The sequence below is a fragment of the Eubalaena glacialis genome, chromosome 18 (assembly GCF_028564815.1).
Source record: "Eubalaena glacialis isolate mEubGla1 chromosome 18, mEubGla1.1.hap2.+ XY, whole genome shotgun sequence".
Taxonomy (NCBI): domain Eukaryota; kingdom Metazoa; phylum Chordata; class Mammalia; order Artiodactyla; family Balaenidae; genus Eubalaena; species Eubalaena glacialis.
The window spans coordinates 52,682,119-52,704,324 of NC_083733.1; the positions used below are offsets into that span (position 1 = coordinate 52,682,119).

Genomic DNA, 22,206 nt, shown 5'->3' on the forward strand with positions numbered 1-22,206 from the left:
TTACGTCTATGTATCTAAAGAATACATAGGGAGTTCCATAGTGGCCTAGTGTTTAGGATTCTGGGCTTTAACTGTTGTGACCTGGGTTCAGTCCCTGGTTGGGGAACTGAGATCCTGCAAGCCGTGTGGCCAATAAATAAATAAATAAATATATACACACACATAATATAGTGTACAAAATTTAAATATCTAATATCTAATAAAAAGTTAAAATGCTGTATCAGAGGACAGAACCATTTGTCTCACACACCTGTTTAATCCATCTTACTATTATTACTAATTGCCACTATTAGTTCTATTGATGTTCTATTTAATAATAGCATTTCTGTAATGGAAAAGTAAACAATACAGAACGATAAGTAATTTCAAACACCTATTTTTCATATTTTTATGTTAAAGTAATAACATATTTTAGTATATATTATTATGGTTTGGGGGGTCTGGTATGGTAATATCCTGGGTTGGCTCTCTTCTTTGGGCTTCAAGCGATTGTGAACTCCTGTGTCCTCAACTCCGCCTTCCCTGGTCCACCCAAGTACAATTCTCCTTCTTCAGTCCGGGAGGACCAACCCATTAAACCCAGCCTCTAAGGTGGGCAGAGTCAGGGCCTGGTGTCAACCTGTGCCTGCGAACTCCCACTACCGATGGGGCGCGGGGTGAGCGGTTGTCGTATGCAGCGGGCCGCGCAGGTACTCAGGTTTTACCACTCCGGACTACATTTCCCACAGGCCACTGCGATCAGGCCCGCTTAGCCTGGGACTACATTTCCCAAAGGCCGCCGGGGCAACCTGTACCTCAGCCTTTCTCCCTACCGTTTGTGATTGTTGGCGCGGCAGTGAGGTGTGGACTTCTGTAAGGAAAAAGTCAGCGCCCGGCCTCGGGGAGAGCTCTGCAGACTCGGACCAGCACCACCGGGTAACTGGGTTCCGGGAAGGGAAGCAGTGAGTGCGGGGCGTGCGGGCCGGTGCGGACCCCGGACCCTGCCACGCGGGCAGTGGGAGGGTGGACGAGGCGCTCCTGGCTTGGAGGCAGGGTTGCTCCAGTCAGGGGAGAGAGGGTAATTTGTGAGAGAGAGTGCGGGTGTGAGTCCGCGAAGACTGGAGCCAGGACCTCCGTGTGAACTTGGATTCTCAGCTGAGAGGTGTGCCACTGGGACCCGTGTTGCAGGTGCCTGCTGCCACCTGCCCCATTCCCCTCCCAGCCACAAGGGTCTGCCCCAGAAAGCTGGTCCCCAGAAGGAGGTCGGTTATTGAGCCCCTGTATGAAGTTTCCCGGCAGGAAGGCACATAATTGATCTGGAGACTGGAATTTTAGAGCAGGAAAAATGACTTCCAAGGATCTGTTGTTCAAATTACTTTTCCAGTGATAATTTTATATGAAAAAAGAGAATAAGATGATATTGGCTGTAAACATTTACATCAGTCTCCGTATTGCTCAGAAAGAACGGGATTCAACCTTTGTGAATTATTGTAGTTTTGCATCTTATTGCAGAATGGTGCCTTTCTCTGTAATTTCTACGGAGAAATTAAAGGGGAAATTTAAATGTCAGAGAATCTTTTCTGCTATTTTTTAAAAGAAGAGTTGCATTCTTAAGGCCAGGCTCTAAATGTTTTAGATAGAATACAAGAAAGCTTGTCATTCTGATTGCTGATTCATGGATTTGTTGGAATGCGCATGCGGATTGCATCCCTGTGAAGTTATTTTAAATATGTCAGAATTGTCCCTAGAAGATTTCCTAAAGAAAAGCTGATTCCAATCAATTAAAAAAAAAAAAAGCATGCCAGAGATAAGCAAAAATTGGAAACAAAGTTTTACTTTTATAAAAATGAGGGAGTTCCCTGGCACTCCAGTGGTTAGGACTCAGCCCTTTCGCTGGCAAGGCCTAAGTTCAATCCTTGGTCGGGGAACTAGGATCCCGCAGGCTGCGCTGCGCGGCCAAAACGAACAAACAAAAAAGGCAATACTTCCAAGTTAGTTGTCAGATTGAGCAAATAAAAATAAAAATGAAATGAGACATGTAATGTTCTTAAATAGCTAACCCGTGTTAAGCAATTATTCTATTCTAGTACGTGTTTTAACTGAATTTTCTTATTATTCTGCAAGATAACCATATGTAGTAGCTGATACTCTTATCCCTATTTTAATGATGAGAAAACTGAGCCACTGAGATGTTTGTAAATGTCAGATCAATATCGTCTATATTTTCCCTCTCCCATGGTTTGATCTTATCCTGAAGCCACAAAGGAAGTTCTGGTTTGGGTGATATGGTCTCTTTTTCAGTTAGAATGTAGGAATGGAGGGAGGAGAATCTGTTCACAACAGAACTGTGCAGCCCAATCTTAACATCCACATGAGCCTTCCCAAAATGAAGGCTTAGCCAGAAAACCTACTGAAGTGTCTGATTCTGGCTTCACTGAAGAAGTGCTGTTGTTCTGCAACCAGCTGTTTACAGCTTGGTTCACTGGGTTTAGATTTATCCAGAATCCCTCTGTTCTTCCACAAAATGTTATGTGAGGACGGTTGTGTCATAGTTTGGAAGCTGAAATGGGGGGACAAGTTTTATTGGCTGAAGTTATGGGGAACACTAAAGCCTCCTTTTTGTCTCTCAGCTCTGAATTTTCTAGAGTTTGAACCCTTCAGATAGAAGAAGCCCAAGGAAGACTGATCGGTTCTTACATTTCTGATAACATGGGCCAAGTAAGTTGTTGTTTCTCCTTGAAATATTGGGATTTTTAGATTACATAGATAATTGTCATTCATTAACCTACAGTGTTCTTCCTAAGAGAGCACCATCTAATTACCCGCTTCCTGATTCCTCCTATGTGAAACAGTGCCAAATAACTGCTTCCTCCTTATGAGGTATCCTTTTCTAATTGGTGTTCATCAATTCACTGAGCAAATTACTGAACAGGTCCTATGTGATATGTCTTTGCTGAAGAGCTGTGATGGAGCAGTGAAAATATGAAGTCCCACGAGAAAATTATTTGAGCTTCTTATGTCAGTCTCTGGTTTGGTGAGTTTGAGATACTGGCCTCATTTTTACCATACATCAGAAAATTAAACATTTTTCACAGACCTGATAAGATGGGATTTTGTATTGATTGGTCTCAGTCTTAATATGATGAGCTCACATGCTCTGTGAGGCTTTTAGGGACACATTAGAGATGTGACTGTGACATGGAAACATTGATAGCATGGTTCTTGCCAGGTGATGCCTGGCAAGAGTGGTACTAGGTCAGTTTTGTTGTGGAATGGGATCTGCTGGACTTGGGTGACTTACTTTTGATTCTGAATCATCTGCATCATTATCCACTAACTGAAGAACAGACAAAGTGTTGAGTGAGGAATGCCACATGACAATATACTAATAAGCATATTATCATAAGTAGTAGGTTAACATAGATTACCAGAACTGGGGAAACCTGGGGCATTTGGTCCAATCTCATATAAATATAAAATAATTACAAACTCTGATATTTGTATCCCTGAGATGTACTTTTATGCCATCATGAAAAATGTATTTATCAATACAAGGAAAAATGCTTATATGATCTGACATAATGATCTTGAAGCTTGAGGAATTAACAAAGTTGTATAATATCTATTTTCTAAAATAGAGATTTTTATGCTTGAAAAAAAACCCAAACCTTTTCTCTTAAAGGGAAAATAATGTAGAGACTAATAGTTCTTGAGAAGGTATTGGGGTACCTAGCAGGCAGTGTCTTTGTGTATACTCTTTTATTTAACAAAGAAACTTGGATTATTTTATCCATTTCCCAATAGCTCTGGAGTATTGTGGTATGCCACAGCGTAACAGGAAATTTTGTCCATAGCACAGGATTCTTCTAGAACATGAAGATATTCTGCTTCATTTACTTTTTTTTTTTTCTTGATAGCTTCAGAGCAGCCATTTACTTTTTTAAAAAATTTTATTGAAGTATAGTTGATTTACAATGTTGTGTTAATTTCTGCTCTACAGCAAAGTGACTCAGTTATACATATATATATTCTTTTTCATATTCTTTTCCATTATGATTTATCACAGGATATTTATAGTTCCCTGTGCTATACGGTAGGACCTTGTTGTTTATCCATCCTATATATAATAGTTTGCATCTGCTTATTTTACTTCTTATATCATGAGCCTCCAGCCTACTTGATTGCTATATTATTGCTTCTTTGTTACATTGGAACTCTTTATTTCCTCTCCTTTCATCTTGAAAACATTTTCTTTCTTTTTTTTTTTTTTTATTTTTGCCTGCCTCAGGTCTTAGCTATGGCTACATTTTCTTTAATTTCACCAGAAATATGTGGGTTTGCAGTTTCAGGAATCAGTGACATTCAGGGATGTGGCCATAGCCTTCGCTCAGCAGGAGTGGGAGAGTCTGGATTCTGCTCAGAGGGTCTTGGACAGAGATGTGATGTTGGAGGACTAGGAACTTGGTCTCCCTGGGTAAGTTTACATCTCTCAAATAAATTAGAATCTGCTCCCTGAAATACTTTCTTCGTTGTACATTTTAGGGCTGTCTTAAGAAGTGAATGTAATTTCTTCTCCCTGTTCTCAAAGAAGTAGTTTGAGCTTTGTTAGGTTGGAACTGATGAAATGGCAGGATTAGAATTCTGGGGTGTTCTATAAATATTGACAAAGGTCAGATTTCCTGTTGTGTTTATGCCCAAAATGGTGAGCCCACCTGCAGGCAAAACAGCTAGACAAAGGTTCTGATTTGTTCCATCTGAAGAGCCTGTGCAATTTATTTAGTGGTGGATTAGATAAATATAAATTATTTAAAGCTGAAATTACATCATTTTATTTCTTCCAAAACAATTTACCTGATTTTGTAGTTAAAATTTATAATCCATGAGATTTGCATTTAGGATTAAATGAATTATAAATACAGATGTCTCAGGAAACTTTCTTTTTTCTCTTAGAAAAATAACAATAATAATGTTGATAACTCACATTGTTCTAACTATGTACCAGTCACTATTTTAAGCTCTTTATAAACATAGTACTTCATAAGGTGATTGTGGGGGGAAAAATCAGTTGATACAAATCAAATACAAATATATGTAATCATTTTAGATGAGAATGCTGAATCACAGTGAGTTTGAGTTATCCAAGGTCACACAGCTAGTACATGGCAGAACCAGGAATTTGAACCCAGGTGCTCTGGGTCCACAGTCTTTGTTCTCAGTTACAATGTCATGCTTTCTGTCAAGACACAGAAGGTAGGTAGGTAGGTAAGTAGATAGATAGATAGATTTCACTTAAAATAAGACCTTTCCCCTCCTATCCGGATTCTTGAATCCCCTTGCCATTCTCTTCTCTGTAGTACTTAGCAGTCATTTTGACCTTTAGTTTATTACAAATTTAACACAAGCTTAAAGTATTTTTGAATTCATCTTTTATTTCTCATTATATGGCATTCTTATCTTGTAAGCAGGTCATTCCTGTTCTAAACCACATGTGATTACCTTATTGGAACAATGGAAAGAGCCCTGGATGATAGTGAAGAAAGATCAAGGAAGACAATACACAGGTGAGTAAGAGTATGTTGGGTGGAGAAGCCATCACTGCTGGAAACAGCCCATGTGGTCAGGGAGTAGGCACATCTCTGAGAGGTTGTTTGGAAGTCCCTTCAAAGGCCTGAGACTTGGGGGAAAGATGAATATCTCACCAAATTTTCCAACTCTTTACCAATTTTAACATTCACTCTCATCATATTTCCCAGTCACTTTATTAGGCTTATACTCTTTCCCAGTACAATACTTCAGCTGTGTTTTTTTTAATTTTTGAGTTTTATTTTATGTATTTTTTTTATACAGCAGTTTCTTGTTAGTTATCCATTTTATACATATTAGTGTATATATGTCAATCCCAGCCTCCCAATTCATCCCACCACCACCACCATTTGACTTATAATGTTAGTGGCAGAAAGTGGTGAGAAGGTACAGTATTCATAATATATTCTGAATGTAGAACTAACAGCATGCCAGTGAACTGTAAATAAGTGTGGAGGCCAAGAGAGACACTAAGAAGAATCAACAGGTTTTGACTTGATCAGGTGAATGGTGATACAGCTGCCTGAGATGGGACAAGACAGGTTGGAGGGCAAATCTAAAATACGTCTGTTTTGGGGAACTCCCTGGTGGTCCAGTGGTTAGGGCTCCCGGCTTTCACTGCCGAGGGCCTGGGTTCAATCCCTGGTCGGGGAACTAAGATCCTGCAAGCCACAGGTAGCAAGGCCAAAAAAAGAAAAAAAAATGTTAAGTTTGAGATGACTATTCATCGTCCCATTGGAGATGCTGAGTAGGCTGTTGAATGTGCAAGCCCGGAGGTCAGGGAGAGTTTAGGCTCATACATAACAGTTTGGGTTTTGTTGGCATATGGCTGGTATTTAGAGCCAGGACACTGGATGAGGTCACCCAGAGAACCAGTGCAGACAGAGGATTCTCTACACTTGGAGGTTTGTTAGAAGAGGCTGCAAAAGAGACTGCTGGGGAGGAGTACATTTTAAGGTAGAATTAAAACCAGAAAGTGGTTCCACCAAAGACAAATGAAGAAAATGTTTCAAGATGGAGGAATGGTCGCTAAAAAATGAATTAAAATAAGAAATGAGAATTTGACCACAATATCTGACCTTCCCAGAAGGGGAAATTCTCAGTGGCTTCAAGGAGTGGAAGTCTGAGTCATGTGGTTAAAATAGAGCGGGAGGTGAGGCAGCGATGAGAATGAGTACAGCCATTCTGTTGAGGTATTTGGTTATGAAGAGATGGGGCTTGTTGGGACATGGGGTTACATCTGGATGGTTGATAATGTGAACAGTTCCATAGAGTGGTAAAAAGGGATGAATCAGAAAGAGGACATTATTATGGAAGCAGGGCCTTGAGTTTGAGGGGGTAAGGTGGTAGAATTTGTGCTTAAGAAAAAACTGTGACTGTGGATTTGGATGTAGATAACTTAATTGATATGGTAGAGGAAAGAGTATGTATCTTTTATCTAGTTCTGTTTTCTCAGAGAGGTAAGAAGAAAAATCATTAACTGAAAATTAATGAGGGGAATATGAAATCTTAACATTGTTCATCTTACTTACATTGAACTGACTTATCCCCTTTTTGGCCCATTGTCTCTCCTTTTTTTCTCTCTCTCTCTTTTTTAATTAATTAATTTATTTATTTTTGGCTGCATTGGGTCTTCATTGCTACGCGCGGGCTTTCTCTAGTTGCGGCAAGTGGGGGCTACTTTTCGTTGTGGTGCGCGGGCTTCTCATCGCAGTGGCTTCTCTTGTTGCGGAGCACGGGCTCTAGGCACGCGGGCGTCAGTAGTTGTGGCACACGGGCTCAGTAGTTGTGGCTCGTGGGCTCTAGAGTGCAGTCTCTGTAGTTGTGGCACACGGGCTTAGTTGCTCCGTGGCATGTGGGATCTTCTTGGACCAGGGATCGAACCCGTGTCCCCTGCATTGGCAGGCGGATTCTTAACCACTCTTTTTTTAAAAAAATATTTACTTATTTATTTGGCTGAGCCAGGTCTTAGTTTCAGCATGCGGGATCTAGATCCCTGACCAGGGATCAAACCCAAGCCCTCCCTGCATTGGGAGCGTGGAGTCTTAACCACTGTGCCACCAGGGAAGTCCTGGCCCATTGTCAGTAGTGGTGGTGGTGATGGTGGTAGTAGTAGTAGTAGCAGTAGTAGTAGTAGTAGTAGTAATAGCAGTTACTTTATTGATTCTATGCTCTGTGCCTGGCACTGTTCTAAGCATTTTTCACGTATTGCCTCACAGCAGCAATAATGATGTGTGCAAAATTGCTATCAGTATTTTATATCGGAGGAAACTAAGGCTTGGGATGGTTAAGAAATTTTCCTAATTTCAGAGCTAGTTGTTGGAGCTAGAATTCAGACACAATCTGGCTTATGATCTTTAATAATCACTGTGCTATTCTGCATTTGTATGTTCATTCTTCTTTTAGCTGAAATTTATTGGTTTAAACAAATATGTACAAGGTTCTTTACTTAATTGATGGCTTTTATATAACTCTTTATTTTGAAATAATTTCTAACCAGAAAACTTGTAAGAATAGTATAGAACATATCGACACCTATGACCCTTACCCAGGGATTGTTAATATTTTATGTATTTGCTTTGTATCATTCTCATCCTGCCCCCATGAGGTGCCCTTTTCCTTTATCCTAAATGTTTCAGTGTGTATTTCTTAAGAACAAGTTTGTTCTTTTTATAACTATAGCATAATTATCAAAATCAAGCTTTGGTGTAGTACTTTTACATAATCTACAGACCTTAAATCAAGTTTCAGCAATTGTCTCAGTGGTATCCTTTATAGAAAAAAAAATTTTTTTTTCCAACCCAGAATCCAAAACAAAATCATGGATTTCATTTAGTTGTCTTCTTACTTTAGTCTCCTTTAATTTGAAGCAACTCCTTGATCTTCCTTTGCCTTTTATGACCTTGGCATTTTTGACGAGTACATCTCTTTTTAGATGGTCCCTCAGATTGGATTTGTCTAATGGTTCCTCATAATTTGACTCAGTTTTGTATTTTTGGCAGAAATATCACTGAAGTGATGCTGTCCTTCGTGCATCGTATATCAGGAGGCTTGTGATGTCAGTTTATCCCATTACTGGTGATGTTAACTTCGACCACATAATTATGGTGGAATCTGTCAGGTTTCCCCACTGCATCTTTTTCCGTATGTAATTAAGAAGTGGTTTGTCGTCAGATACTTTGGAACGATAAATGTCATGTTCCTTATAAAACTTTTACCACTAACTTTAGCATCCATTGCTGATTCTTAAGTAAAGCAGCTTTTTCCGGGGTCAGCAAACCTTTCGTGTAAAGGGCCAGATAGTAAATGTTTTAGATTTTACAGGCCATATGGTTTCTGTTGCAACTACTCAGTTCTGCTGTTGCAGCGTGAAAGCAGCACTGACAGTCCTTGAATAACTCGGTATGACTGTTTTCCATTAAAACTTTATGTCAAAAACTTATGGCAGGCCAGGTTTGGTCCATGGATTATAGTTTGCTGATGCATAAACTAGAGGGTAATTTTGGTGATTTTGTAACTTTGTCATTTCTTCAACATTTGTTAGTTTGAATTTTTAAAATTAATTTATTTGTTTTTGGCTGCTTTGGGTCTTCGGGGCTGTATGCGGGCTTTCTCTAGTTGTGGTGAGCAGGGGCTACTCTTCGTTGCGGTGTGCATGCTTCTCATTGCTGCAGCTTCTCTTGTTGCAGAGCATGGGCTCTAGGGTGCGGGCTTCAGTAGTTGCAGCACGTGGGCTCAGTAGTTGTGGCTCGCAGGCTCTAGAGCGCAGGCTCACTAGTTGTGGCTCATGGGCTTAGTTGCTCCGCGGCATGTGGGGTCTTCCCAGACCAGGGCTCGAACCCATGTCCCTTGCATTGGCAGGTGGATTCTTAACTGCTGTGCCACCAGGGAAGTCCCTAGCACTGAATTTTGAGGGAACACAATTCAAATCTGTAACAGTCTACATAGAAAGTCCCAAGGAGTTTGCAATACTTCTAAACCTAGTAAGTGAGTTCAGCAAAGTCACAGGACATAGGATCAACACACAAAAATTAATAACATCTCCATATACTACCAACAAACATGAGGACATTGAAATTAAAAACTCAGTCCCATTGGCAGTCACTGCAGAGACTTAAAATACTTGGGTAGAAATCTAACAAAACAAATGCAGGATATGTATGCTGAAATTTACAAAACCTAAGGAAACATATCAAAGAGATCTGAATAAATGGACAAACATACTGCATTTATGGATTGGAAGAATGAACATAGTACAAATGTCAATTGTTTCTTAAGTGACCTAGAGCATTAACACAATTCCTATCAAAATCTCACTGAGATTTTTTGTTGATATAAACACACTTATTCTAAACTGTACATGGAAAGTAAAGAACCTAGAAAAGCTCAAACAGTTTTTGGGTTTTTTTTCTGGCTGCACTGTGTGGCTTGCGGGATCTTAGTTCCCTGACCAGGGATTGAACCCGGGCCCTTGGCAGTGAAAGCACCGAGTCCTAACCACTGGACCGCCAGGGAATTCCTGTTAAAACAGTTTTTAAAAAGAATAAAGTGGAATTGTTTTAAGATGCATGTTTTATTATTATTCAGGAATGGTAATACTTCTCTTTTGGCATGGGAATGTAGGTGTGTACAAGTTGACAGGGAGAAAGGAGTATACCAGGATCATGGGCTAAGCAGACGGTGAGCTTTAGAAAACATAATAGAATCCCTAATATCAAGGGAAGAAAAGCAATAGATCTCCTGTGTCAAATTTCTTCTTTAGGAGAGGCAATCCATGGGTGCTGCTGGAGTGGCAGGTTTAGTGTACAGTGTGAAGTTGTCTTTGGTGCAGGTGACAAAGTCATCTCCACCAGTGAACTGGGCTGGGGCGACATCATCTGGTAGGGGACACTCGGTATCCTCTTTAAGTGGATACCCACTCAAGTTGGTGTGGGTCTTGATTTTATGGCTCTAAGGTGTTACCAGGCTAAGAGGTTGGAGCTCCAGTATAGCCTGTAGACAGGCCCTCTAATTTGGCCAGTTATTATAAGCACTTTGCCTCAGTTGTTGGTTTGGTTGGTGACAGGCAAGCTGGCAAGGTCTTTGGGTCACAGGGCTTGTATTAGCCAAGGTTGATGGCAAGTAGACCTCACCATTTATCAATGGTGAAACAATGGTTGAAACAATGGCTTATTTAAAGGGTCTCTGCGTTGTAGACCAATGAAAGCACCCAGACCAGTGAGAAATGAGACCAACAGTCAAAAGTGTGTGCAGCTGCAATTGATGTGCTGTTTTTATTTTCTTTTCTGGTGGAAGTTTAGGTTCAAATGGGTCCCCAGAGAATATGCACCCTCAATCTGGCCTCTAGCCCTTATAGAATGGGGACAATACTGACAATTTGTAAAGATAGATTAAGGCCTGGGGCAAAAGAGAAACCCATTTAGGGTCAGTTTTCTGGACTAGAATTTGAATTGTCTCAAGCAGACCATTACGTCTCTCAGTTAAACTGGCTATGTGAGACTTATCAGAAACATGAAAGTCCTATTGAAAAGCTTTACCAGGCACCCAGTATTGTGTATTCTGGGAACTCAAATGTGTACCTTGATTTTTATCAGTAATGTCTATAACTCCAAAGGGAATAAAGGGAATAAGGTGTGTCCTGGCAAGGTTGCACGTGGTCTTAGTATATGTAGAGACGTGATTTTGATCTATATTTTGGGTATCTGTGAGGCAAGAGATTCCCAGAGGTTTTTTTACCCTGAAGGGGGCAATGGCCCAACAGTTTGTAATAAATGAAATGATTGGGCCATTTGTTGGCTGGGACATTTAGTGCTAAAATGACTGCCTGAAGTTCAGTCAACTGTATTGATCCATGGGTCCTAACCTTTATCAAGGTCATCCTGACTAAGGAATGAAAGTAGCAACATCCCACTGATTAAAAAAAACAATTAAAACCATCCATTTTTATGATGGTTCATAGTGTCATTTGTACAGTTTATGAAATCACATCGCTGTTCATTCAGTTAATCCCAAGGGACTCTCCAGGTAGCCAAAGGGTCTGGAGCAAGAGTGACCTCTTCCAGCACTATGGCATCTGGCAAGGGACTGAGGAAGGGTGATGCCACCCCCTCCTGGAGGTAAAATATACCAGAGAGTCCAGGTTTGGCTCCATCTTGTCTTAAGGAGGTCTCAGTAGCCATGCCAACCTTGTGGGGTACTGTTCCCATGACCTAATGCCTAATTGGCAGCTGGGTATGAAGAGTCACAGGCTCAAGGTCTGTGAGAACCTCTGTTTCCAGGAGAGCTCAGTATGTAGTCAGTCATTTTGTTTCAATGCTGTATAGCAGAGACCAAGAGGGGCTTCTTCTTGCTTCAGAAGCTCTTGACCAACTTATGGCCATTATAGGTGGTCCAGAAACTCCAGGACACACGAGAAGAGGTTGCCATGGCATCAACAGTGAAATAATCTCTGAGGGCACTGAGAGATATGCCTGTTGATTTAAATTTGACATATTTTAGAGCCTTTGTTGGAGGGGGCCCCATTTGAGGGGAATCACCCTAGCCAGTGTTAAGGGTTACATGATGATAAGGGTTATATAGCTAAACAGGATAACATGATATTGATGCAGGGATTAAAAACATAGGTCAAGGACTTCCCTGGTGGCACAGTGGTTAAGAATCCCCCTGCCAATGCAAGGGACACAGGTTCGAGCCCTGGTCTGGGAAGATCCGACATGCCGTGGAGCAACTAAGCCCATTTGCCACACTACTGAGCCTGCACTCTAGAGCCTGTGAGCCACAACTACTGAGCCTGTGTGCCACAACTACTGAAGCCCACACACCTAGAGCCCGTGCTCCGCAACAAGAGAAGCCACCACAATGAGAAGCCCATGCACTGCAACGAAGAGTAGCCCCCGCTCGCCACAACTAGAGAAAGCCTGTGCACAGCAATGAAGACGCAACACAGACATTAATTAATTAATTAATTAATTAATTAATTTAAAAAAATAGGTCAATAGAACTATTCTGTTCTGAACCATTCTGAGAATCCAGATATAGACCCAAACTTACCAAGTGATTTTTGACAGACCAACTAAATCAAGTAAATGAAGGCAGGGAAGTCTTTTCAACAAATATTGCTGGAGCAATTGAACATCCATAGGCAAAAGAAATTAACATCAATCTAACCTCATGCCTTAAACAAAAATGAACTCAAGGTGGATCACGACTGAAATATAAAATATAAATGTATGAATAATTTAGTAGGAAACATAGAAGAAAATTGTCAGGACTGATGGCTAGGCGAAGGTGGTTTATGTTTTTTTTAAACACATTAAACAAAAGAAAAGGTATCAGAAAAAGGATCTCGGTTTCCATATTTAAAAACTAGGAAAAGAGAAAAGCAAAGAAAGGAGAAGAAATAATATAATAAAGATCTAAATGGAAATCAATGAAGTAAACAGAATAAACTACAGAGAAAGTCAGTGAAACCCAAAGCCTTAAAGAATAATAAAATAGGGACTTCCCTGGTGGTCCAGTGGGTAAGACTCCATGCTCCCAATGCAGGGGGCCTGGGTTCGATCCCTGGTCAGGGAACTAGATCCTGCATGCATGCTGCAACTAAGAGTTTGCATGCGGCAACTAAAGATCACACATGCCTCAATGAAGATCCCACGTGCCGCAACAAAGACCTGGTGCAGCCAAAATAAATAAATAATAAATAAATAAATATATATTTTTTAAAGCTATCAACAACAAATCTTTAAATAATTATTATTATAATAAAATAGACAAACCTCTAGCCAAGAATTATCAAATTAAAAAGAGTAAATACACAAATTACCAATATCAGGAATGAGAGAAGAGACACCAATACAGATGTCATCACATAAGATAACCCATATAGCCCTACACCTATTTATGAAATTAAATTTGGAATTAGAAACCTTCACACAAAGCAAACTTCAGGCATAAATGCTTCAGTGGTGAATTCTGCTAAACATTTAGACAAAAAAAAATACCAATTCTACACAGACTATTCCAAAAAATTGGAAAGACATGCTTTCCAACTTACTCTGTGAAGGTAACATATCAAAACCAGACAAAAGCATTACAGGAAAACCATATCCTTCATTAACATAGATGCAGAACCTGAACAAAATTTTAGCAAATCAAATCCAACAATATAAAAAAAGTAACATATCAAGAAAAAGTAGTTTATACAAGAAATGCAGGGTTTGATATATGAAAATTAATGTAAAAAAGATAAAACATACAATTGTAGTTGGGGGACCTAAGATGGTCCCCCAAATTCCTACTTTTCAGTATTCTCACTTTTGTGTAGCCCTCTTACATTTTACTAGAGTTGACCTATATGAATCATAATATGGTAAAAGTGAGGGTAAATCACCTCCATTTTACGTTATAAAAGACACTGGTTTCCTTCTTAGTGCATTCTCTTGCTCCTGGACCACTTGCTTTATTTGAGAGTATCCATCATGATCATTCCTATGGAGACACATGTGGCAAGGAACTGAAGCTTCCTGCCAACAGAAAAGACCTTGGAATTGCATCTTGCAGCCTCAGGCAAGTCTTCAGAGACTACAGCCCCAGTAGACAGCTTGCCTGCAGTTTCATAGCGGATATTGAACTCTAACTGCCTACCTAAACTGCTCCCAGATTAATGTAATTTTCCTGAAAAAAATGTAAACAAATATGTAGTGACAGACAGCAGATCAGTGGTTTCCTGCAGATGGATGAGTACAGAGGGAGAGATTACAAAGGGCTCAAGAAAAATCTTTAATTTCATAGGTATAAACATGTATCAGATTGTACATGTTAAATATGTGTAATTTAGACTTGAGTAAGGCTGGGTTTTTTTAAGCTAAGAGATACTCAAAACTCATCATTCATTATTTTACTACGTTTTACTATTATCTATGCTTTAAGGTTATTTATATTTAATGTATCCCCGTATGGTAGAAACAGAATACGATGGTGTGCTACTACACATCTTGCCCTAATTTCACATTCACAGACATCATGTTGTAGCTTGAAATTGACTGTGTGGTAAACACTACAACTCAGAGCTTGATTTATTGTTTCATGTGAAGATTTCAGAAAGTAGAGAGTATGTTAATAATTCAGATTAAACTTAAAGGTGTATTGTGTCTGTCATTTTCCATTGGGAACAGCACAGAATTGCGAGGAAATATTCTTTCAGAACTCAAAAAATTTTACCCCATTAAGCAAATAAATTACTGACATCATTGATAAATGACTGACATTCCAACAAATTTCTTTGCAGTTTCAACGTATTCCTGTTAATGAAAATAGAAATATCAACCAATGTTCATTTTAACAATAGGCAAAAGATATGAATGGACATTTCACCAAAGAAGATATATGGGTGGCAAATAAACACATTAAAAAATGCTCAAAATTATGAGTCATTACAGAAATTCAAGGTAAAACCACAATGAGATTCTATTACAACATGCCTATTAGAATAGCAAACTTTAAAAACACTGATTATAGCAGTTGCTGGTGAACGTGTGGAAGAACTGGAACTCTTATTCATTGCTGGGTGAAACACATATGGTATAGCCGCTTTAGAACACAATTTGGCAGTTTGCAAAATTTTTAAATATTCACCTGCCCTGTGACAAAGGCATTGCACTCCTACATATAAACACAAGAGAAATAAAAGCATAGGCCCATATGAAGACCTGTACATTCATGGTCATAGTAGCTTAATTTGTAATAGCCAAAAACCTGTATGTCATTTAACAGAAGAAAGTGTTTAAAAATTGCGGTGCATTTGATTAAGGAATCTGGGAGGATGGTAGAGCAGGAAGAACCAGGAACTTGTCTCCCCAACTAGACAACAATTGTATTGACAAAATGTATCTCATATACCTATTTTGGAACTCTGGGGTCTGTTCAAAGGCTTACAACTTCCAGAGGAAAGCTTAAGACAGTAAATGGCAGTTAATTTTGGTCAATTTCAGCCCTTAGCACTGTAACAGCTACCCATCCCCCACACACTTGCCCTGTGGCTGGCAGTTCTGCATGTGTCCCTGGAGCAGCTTGCACGCAGTTGGTGGGAACCTGGGTGAAACCCTGCTCTTTAGATATTGAGGACTTGTGCTCTGATCTATTGCTGCTTCTGACTGCAGAGGTGAAGACACAGAAGTGAGCAACCATTTGTGTAAACGTCATCACATTGTTGCAAGCCCCTCCCTCTCCACTTGAAGCGACTTCCAGGGGATTTGCACCAGCACATAGTCCCCTCATTTTTCTCTTTTCTCCTTTTGGAAGCCAGATTTTTAGGGCTAAGACATTTCAAAGCAATCACATATACAGGGGAATTTAGAAAGTCACGACACATGTAAAGGCACAAGCTCAGAAAAGACCTGAGAAGACCTTAAGTTTATGCCTCAGGTTGATCACCAGCAGAGACAGCCTACAACAATTAAAAAAATTTTTTAAATAAAAATGGCAAACCTTGCAGGGCAGAAATTGAGACACAGATGTAGAGAACAAACGTATGGACACCAAGAGGGGAAAGCAGCGGGGGTGGGTGGGTGTGGTGGTGTGATGAATTGGGCGATTGGGATTGACATGTATACACTGATGTGTATAAAATTGATGACTAATAAGAACCTGCTGTATAAAAAAATAAATTTAAAAAAAAGGCAAACCTTGGGGAAGGTGAAGAATCTGATTTCCAAAGTTACCACATTATTAGATTCAAATGTCTAGTGTTCAACAAAAAATTACAAGCCATACAGAGAAACAGGAAAGCACGGCCCATTCAAGGTGGAAAAAAAGAAATCACCAGAAACTGTCTCTTAAAAAGACTTGATGGCAGATCTACTAGACAAAGACTTTAAAACAACTGTCTTGTAGATAATCAAAGAACTAAAGACATGGAGAAAGTAAAGAAAATGATGTATGAACAAAATGGAAATATCACAAAAGAAATAGCATAAAAAGAAACCAAAAAGAAATTCTGGAGCTAAAATTACCATAACTGGGGGGGAAAAAAGAAAAAAAACTGCCAGAGTGATTCAAAAGAAGATTTGAGAAGACAGAAGAATCAGTGAACTTCAAGACAGGAAAATTGAAAAAGAAAAAAACAACTGAAGAAAAGTGAACAGAATGTAAGGTACCTCTGGAACACCTTCAAAAGGAACAACATGCACGCTGTGGGAGTCCCAGAAGAAGAAGAAAGGGGAAGAGATAGCTTGAAGAATTGATGACTGAAAACTTCCCAAATTTGATGAAAGATATGAATATAAACATCCCAGAGGCTCAATGAACTCCAAGAATGAACTCAGAGACCCAAATCAAAGCACATCAAAATCAAACTGTCAAAACACAGAGACAAAGAATCTTTAAAGAAATGAGAGAGAAGTGACTTGTCACGTTCAAAAGATACTCGATAAAATTACCCACAGATTTTTCACCAGAAGCCTTGGAAGCCAGAAGGCAATGGGTATGTTATGTTCAAAGTGCTGAAGGAAAAAATCTGTTAAACAAGAATCCTATATCTGGCAAAATTGTCTTTCAAATGGGAGGGAAGAATTAAGAAATTCCCTGATAAACAAAAGCTAAGGGAGTTTGTTACCACCAGACCTGCCCAGCAAGAAATGCTGAAAGGAGTCCTTCACGTTGAAATAAAGGACATTAGACTAACTCAAAGCTGTATGAAGGGATAAAGATCTCTGGTAAAGGTACATACGTTGGGCATTTTTAAAAACTATTATTGTAACTTTGATTTATAACTCCATTTTTAAATTTCTACATTATTTGAGAAACTAATGCATTAAAAAACAGTTATTCTGTGTTTCTGGATATACAGTGTATAAAGATGTAATTTTGTGACATCAGTAACTGAAAGGGTTGGAGATGGAACTGTATAGGAGCAGAGTTTTTGTATGTTATTGAAGTTAGGCTGGTATAAATTCAAATTATAGTGTTATAATTTTAGGATGGTAACCACATGATAACTACAAAGAAGATAGCTATAGAATATACACAAAAGGAAATGGGAAGGGAATTAAAATATTTCACGTTAAAAAATCAAAAACAAAAGAAGACAGTAATACAGGAAATGGGGGACAAAAAAAGCTATAAGGAATATAGAAAACAAATAGCAAATGACAGAAGTAAATCCTTCCTTATCAGTAATTACTTTAAATGTAAATGGATTAAACTCTCCAATCAAAGACAGAGATTGACAGAATGGATTTTTTAAAAATGACCCAACTAGGGCTTTCCTGGTGGTGCAGTGGTTAAGAATCCACCTGCCAATGCAGGGGACACGGGTTCAAGCCCTGGTCCGGGAAGATCCCACATGAGGCGGAGCAACTAAGCCCGTACACCACAACTACAGAGCCTTCGCTCTAGAGCCCGTGAGCCACAACCACTGAAGCACACATGCCTAGAGCCCATGCTTGGCAACAAGAGAAGCCACTGCAATGAGAAGCCCGCGCACCACAACGAAGAGTAGCCCCCGCTCACCGCAACTAGAGAAACCCTGCGTGCAGCAACAAAGACCCAACGCAGCCAAAAATAAATAAATAAATAAATTAATTAAAAAGATAAAAATAAAAATGACCCAACTGTATGCTGACTGCAGAGACTAACTTTAGATCCAAAGACACAAGTAGGTTGGGAGTGAAAGGATGGAAAAACATATTCCATGCAAATAACTAAAGAGAGTGAGGTTGGCTATACTAATAGCAGACAAGATAGACTTTATTTTTAAAAAAAAAGTTACAAGAGCCAAAGGACATTTCATATAGCAATAAAAGGTTCTACACAGCAAGAAGATATAACAATTATAAACATTTATGCACGTAATAACAGACCAAGAAATTATATGAAGCAAAAACTGACAGAATTAAAAGAGTAAATAGACAGTTCTACAGTAATAGTTGGAGACTTTAATACTCTCCTCTAAATAATGGATTGAACAACCAGACAAAAAAAATCAATAAGGAAACAGAAGACTTGACAACACAATAAATCAATTAGATCTAACAGAAACGTACATAATACTGTACTCGACAACAGCAGAAAACACATTCTTCTCAAGTGCGCATGGGACATCTCCATAATAGACCATGTTATGCCACAAATTAAGGCTTAATTGATTTTAAAAGATAGATATTACACAAAGTATCTTCTCCAACCTCAACCAGATGAAGATAGAAATTGATAATAAAAGGCAAACTGAAAAATTCACAAATTTGTGGAAATTAAACAACATACCCTTAAACAATCAATGGAACAAAGAAGAAATCACAGAGAATATTAGAAAATAATTAGAGATGAAAGAAAACAAAACACACAGCACACCTAGAAAAACAATAGAGAAAAGTCAACGAGTCCAGAAGATGGTTCTTCAAAAAAGATTAACAAAATTGACAAACCTTTAGCTAGAATGACTAAAGAAGACATAAATTACTAAAAAATAAAAATAAAAAAAAATAGAAGTGGAAACATTACAACTGATTCTACAAAAATAAAAGGGATTACAAGAGTACTATGAACAAGTGTATGCAAAAAAAGTGGATAACCTAGATGAAATAGACAAATTCCTGGAAACACAAAATCTATCAGGTCAGAGCCATGAAGAAAGAGAATATCTGAATAAAACTGTAACTACTAAGCAAAATGAATGAGGGAATTCAATGAATTCATTTATTTGAATGAGTGATCAAAAACCTCCCAACAACAAAGCTATGGACCTGAAGGCTTTATTGGTGAATTTTACCAAACATTTAAGGAAGAATTAACATTAATCCTTGTCAAAAATTTTCCAAAAACTTGAAGGATAACACATTAATTCATTTGCCTTGATATCAAAGCCAGAAAAAGATACTATAAGAAAAGTATAGACCTATATCCCTTATGAATAGTGATGCAAATATCCTTAGCAAAATACTAGCAGACAGAATTCAGCAGCATACTAAAAGGACTAAACACCGTGTTCAAGTGGGATTTATTCCTGGAATGCAAGGATCATTCAACATATGAAAATCATCTAACACCACATTAACAGTATAAAGGGAGAAAACAACTCGATCATCTCAATTGCTGCAGAAAAAGCATTTGACAAAATTCAACACAATAAAAACACTCAACAAATTAGGAATAGAAGGAAACTACCTCAACATAATAAAAGCCATGTATAAAAACCCCACAGCTAATGTCATATTCAATGGTGAAGAACTAACAGCTTTTCAATCAGGAATAAGGAAAGAATGCCCACTCTCACCATTTCTATTCAACATAGTACTGGAAGTTCTAGCCAGAGCAATTAGGCAAGAAAAAGAAATAAAAGGCATCCAAATTGGAGAAGAATAAGTAAAATTATCTTTGTTCACAGATGAAATAATCTTAAATTTAGAAAACCCTCAAGACTCCACAAAATTACTATTAGAACTAATAAATTAGCTCAACAAAGTAGGATACAAAACCAACACAGAAAAATCAGTTGCATTTCTATATACGAGCAATGAACAATCTGAGTAGAAAATTATGAAAACAATTCCTTTTACAACAGCATCAATAAGAATAAAACACTTAGGAAGTAACTTAACCAAGGAGGTAAAAACTTTAAAACCATAAAACATTACTGAAAAAACTTAAAGAAGACATAAATAAATAGAAACATATCCCACATTCATGGATTAGATGACTGAGTGTTAAGATGTCGATTCTACCCAAAGCAATCTAAAGATTTCATGGAATCCCTACCAAAATCCCAGTAATTTTTTTTTTTTTTTTTTGCAGAAACAAAAATCTATGCTAAAATTCATATGGATTCTCAAGGGACCCTGAATAGCTAAAACAATCTTGATAAAGAAGATCAATATTGCAGGACTCACACTTTCCAATTTCAAAACTTACTACAAAGCCACATTAATGTAAATAGTGAGGTATTGACATAAAGAAAAAAGTATAGACCAATGGAATAGAATAGAGTCCAGAAATAAACCCTCCCATATATTGTCAAATAATTTTTGACAAAATCAATCAATGGGAAAACTGAATATCCACCTGCAAAAGAATGAAGCTGGACCCTTACCTAACACCTTACACAAAAATTAACTCAAAATAGATCAAAGACCTGAATGTAAGACCCAAAACTATAAAACTCTTAGAAGAAAACACTGGAAAATCTTCATAACATTGGATTTGGCAATGATTTTCTGGATATGATACTAAAGGCATGGGCAACAAAAGAAAAAAAGAAAAAAAAATTGGACCTCATGAAAATTTCAAACTTTTGTGTATCAAAGGACACTATCAACATAGTAAAAAGGCAACCCACAGAATGGGAGAAATTATCTGCAAATCACAAACCTAATAAGAGATTAATATCCAGTATATATAGAGAATTTCTAAAACTCAGCAACATCAAAACACAAACAATCCAATTCAAAAATGGAGAAAGGACCTGAATAGACATTTTCCTAAAGAAGATATACAAATGACCAGTAAGCACATGAAACAATAGTTACCATCAGGAATCATTACAGAAATACAAATCAAAACGAGATACCACTTCATACTCATCAGGATAGATACTATCCAAAACAAACAAACAAGCAAACAAACAAAAAACAGAAAAAACAAGTGTTAGTGAGGATGTGGAAAAATTAGAACCCTTGCTGAAAATGTAAAATGCTATGGCCACTGTGGGAAACACAACACAATTTTTTTTCCTCAAAAAAATTAAAAATATAATTACCATATGATCCAGTAATTCCACTTTCAGGTATATACCCAAAAGAATAGAAAGCAGGGTTTCAAAGAGATATTCGTACACCCAAGTTCACAGCAGCATTAGTTACAATAACCAAAAGGAGGAAATAAATCAAGTATCCATTGAGGGATGAATGAATAAGCAAAATATGACATATACATACAATGGCATATTATTCAGCTTAAAAAGTAATGTAATTCTGACACGTGTTATAACATGGATGAAACTTGACGACATTATGCTAAGTGAAATAAGCCAGTCACAAAAAGACAAATAATATATAGCTCCATTTATATGAGATAACTAGAGTAGTCAAATTCCATTACAGAGAGTAGAATATTGGTTTTCAGGGGCTTGGGGAAGGGGGAAATAGGGAGTTATTGTTTAATGGGTATAGTTTCAGTTTTGCAAAATGTAAAGAACTCTGGAGATGAATAATGGTGATAGTTGCACAATATGACTGTACTTAATACTGCTGAACCGTACACCTAACAATGGTTAAGACAATAAATTTTATGTTGTGTATTTTATGAGATATTTTTTAATTAAAAAAAACATAAAAACTGTGGTATTCATTCAACAGAGCACTACTCAGCAGTAAAAGGAATGAACTACTCATACACACAGAATGGATGATTCTCAAGATGATTATGCTGTATGAAAGAAAACAGACCAAAAATAGAGTATAAATACTTTATGATTCCAATCGTATAAAATTCTAGGAAAGGCAAACAAATCTATAGTGAAAAAAAGGTAAATCAATGGTTTCCTTGGGATGTAGGTAATGGTTCCCTGGGGAAGGCAAGGAGGAATAGTAAAGGGGCATGAGGTAGCTTTGTGGGTGATGGATAAGTTCGTTATCATAATTGTGGTGTTGGTTC

General features: G+C 38.1%; 1 long non-coding RNA gene across 4 annotated transcripts; it reads left to right on the forward strand.

Moving 5' to 3' along the window:
- The first annotated feature begins 802 nt into the window (after positions 1–802).
- LOC133078988 (uncharacterized) lies at positions 803–22,191 on the forward strand. 4 transcript variants are annotated; one of them, XR_009697990.1, is made up of 5 exons: positions 803–915; positions 2,610–2,697; positions 4,323–4,453; positions 5,445–5,540; positions 21,909–22,191. It is a non-coding gene; the product is annotated as an uncharacterized LOC133078988 (long non-coding RNA). The 4 variants fall into 4 exon arrangements; XR_009697989.1 differs by lacking the exon at positions 21,909–22,191 and adding an exon at positions 13,992–14,381; XR_009697991.1 differs by lacking the exon at positions 21,909–22,191 and adding an exon at positions 8,565–8,791 and having other exon boundaries at positions 4,268–4,453.
- The last annotated feature ends 15 nt before the right edge of the window (positions 22,192–22,206 follow it).